The sequence below is a fragment of the Schistosoma mansoni genome, chromosome W (genome assembly GCF_000237925.1).
Source record: "Schistosoma mansoni strain Puerto Rico chromosome W, complete genome".
Lineage (NCBI taxonomy): Eukaryota > Metazoa > Platyhelminthes > Trematoda > Strigeidida > Schistosomatidae > Schistosoma > Schistosoma mansoni.
This window is the reverse complement of record NC_031502.1, coordinates 58796757-58799601: the sequence shown is the minus strand read 5'-3', so window position 1 is coordinate 58799601 and position 2845 is coordinate 58796757. Positions and strand designations below refer to the sequence as shown.

Here is a 2845-nt window from a genome sequence, read left to right as displayed (position 1 = left end):
TCCAGGTTTCCCATGATGATCTAGCTTCAACTAACTCATGATTTCAACTATAATATTTTGAAGAATAAAGTTAAATGATAGTTAGATTCACACTAGTAGAAACCAAACTTATGAATACTTACCAATATTTATACGAATAGTTTGACAGAAATCGATTGTTAAATATGTAAAAGGTATTATTTATGAAAACTATCATTGAAATAAGCAGAGAATGGTGGTGGCTAGCAGTGGAATCCAGAACGTGTGTTTCATCCTTTTTTGATGCTCATCAGTTAGATGTACCTGTATCCCAGAGTTGATGTTCACTCTGGGACTCGAACCAAGTACCGTTTGCTTGTTTGAAATAATATCAGCTATTAAAACTTAAATTAATTCTGACGTTTTCTCCACCAAGCTTGTCTAGACTTCTACAGGTTAATGATCAAAGTTTGACTAAAATCAGTCGCTGATGTTGGCTATAAAATCCAGAAAAATATCCATAAACTGTTTATAGTTGTTGATCAGGTGCTCATTAGTGACTAATTTCGAGAGGAAATTCCGATATTCTAGTGAGAAGCTATGACTAGTGGAGTTCAACCATATCAAGTGTAAATTGTTATTAGATATTAGATGATTACATGATATTACGAACTGATGAAAGTCAAATATGTGAAATACTGAATTCGGGCTGAGATATCTAGAATTTATCGGTCATGCACAAGACCGTAGGTCCTGAGTTCGATCACTGATATCGAGGTTGTGAATGCACACTGCTAAGGAATCCCTCAAATAGAGCGAAACATTTAGTCAGTACTTACTCGTTTTTAATGGTTGTCTAACTAAGATCAGTCAGTTATATGAAAAATAAATTCAGAAAAATTTCTTTAACCCTTTTTGCAGTATACTCTTATTCTGTTGGAAAACTCACAAACATCTTTGTTAACACTTTCATTCTTGCCGTTCGAAACAGGCATATGCAAAAACGTGACTGGAATAATAAAGGATGAATGTGAAAGTATATTATACTGACAACTAGGAATGAACCAATGCGGTTTAAGATAGAGCATCGTATATTTTTGTACTAAATTAAAAGGACAATGTTAGATAGTTTGTATTTTATGATTAACTAAGTAAACATTGGTAATATCTTGCAACTAAAATGTCCGAAAATGATAAAAAAATATCTACTATACAACTAATCAATGGATAAACTGCGTAAACTAGATCACAAGAAACATGTTTCCCTGATACTCTCGAAACCGAAGGTCCCCAGTTCTATTCCCGTGTATAGGATCGTGGATGCGAACTGCTGAGAAGTCTCATAGTAGGACGAAAAAGCATTCCAGTGCTTCTGAGTTTTCAATAGTTTTTTTAACTTGACTGGTTCAAGAATTCAATGTAAGAGAATATAATGACAGAAATCAAATAATAAAAGTGAACCAAAACATACTGGAACGGCTACTAAGGTCAAAGAAGGATGTATGATTTTACGTAATCTTTCAGCATATAGAGTTCAGGCTTGAATAGGTGGATGTAAAATGTCTCAACTTCAGTGAATTGTTTGGTTGAAAAGTAAATTTTCACCACTGAAATCTCATTTTGCTTTATTAAAGTTGGTTTGTATGATTGTGAGAAGTGTTATGCTAATTTCCTTACTTGGTATATTGTATAATAAATGAACAGAATATGCCCAATTTCATATTCTGTAACCACAATGACCATCTGTTTATTCATTCAGTTGCTTGTTATGAAGATACACACTTAGGATGTCAGATCATTACAGATAGTAAACAGAAAGCCTTGAACCACAGTTTAATGTTAAACGACATTCAAAATCTATATGCAGTCTTAATAGAATCGATGTTCCTTCATAAGGATTGGAATCTGTGTCACTCAATGTCACACCCAGCGAAATTAAAATATCAGTAACAAAAATAGTTTCATTTGAAGATATTTTGCGAAGATTGGTTTAATTTATAGGTGATACTGGTCACAGATTGATCTCAGTTATACAGAGGATTACGCAACTGCTTCAGCCTGACACGAGATTCCTTAGCAGTGTGCACCAGAAATACCAAAGGGGATTAAACCATAGACATTCAGGTCTCACTGGGTCAATATTCAATTGTACGACTTCAAATTAATCCATAATGTTTCACGGACTTGATAATGTTAACTAATCTCTCCAACAGTGTAACTTTCATTTTCTTTGCATTACAATTATGCTAAGTGATGCTCTGGGCCAATCGGATATAGGTGACATGATTGGTGAGAGATGTCCAATCAAGTAGCTGGTCAGAGTCATTTATCAGAAGAGTAGATATCAGTAGCATAGTAACGACAGAACAGTCATCAATTAAAACAAAGTCTTCACTTCGAATTTTTAAAAAAACGGACCATTAATTCAAATATAGATGTGACCTTTAAATTCACTTAGTATTGTTTGTTTGAATCTTTCCATTGATGCTTAGGATTGCAACTGGTCAGTCTCTAATTGTCATATGTGCATACTGTGCGTATTGCCTCGATATAGCCTTAATTCACAAGCATTATAAGCAAAGATGGATAGTATAACTCAATTTGAAACAATGGACACTCAGTACTCATGACATATTCTGTGTACAGCAATGGATTTGTCACCAATGTAGAACACAATTCATTTATTTTGGAACACAGACTGTTTGTCAAGTTCCACTTAAACCTGAAATGATGATAAATCTCTGCATTCATTTTCCAACAAGCAGAATGAGATTGTGACTTCAATTATCCATGATGACTTATTTATTGCCTGTCAAATCCAGTCATTCACGGTTCATTTCAACTGTTTCCAATGTTTCAATGGATGTACTCAAATAGTGAGTGAATT

General features: G+C 33.9%; 1 protein-coding gene across 1 annotated transcript in view; it reads right to left on the bottom strand.

Annotated features, from left to right (window-relative positions):
• Positions 1-2845, bottom strand: part of Smp_163750 (putative otoferlin) — a gene marked incomplete at both ends in the record, with an annotated part of 111382 nt that overhangs the window by 99912 nt on the left and 8625 nt on the right. The window lies entirely within an intron of this gene.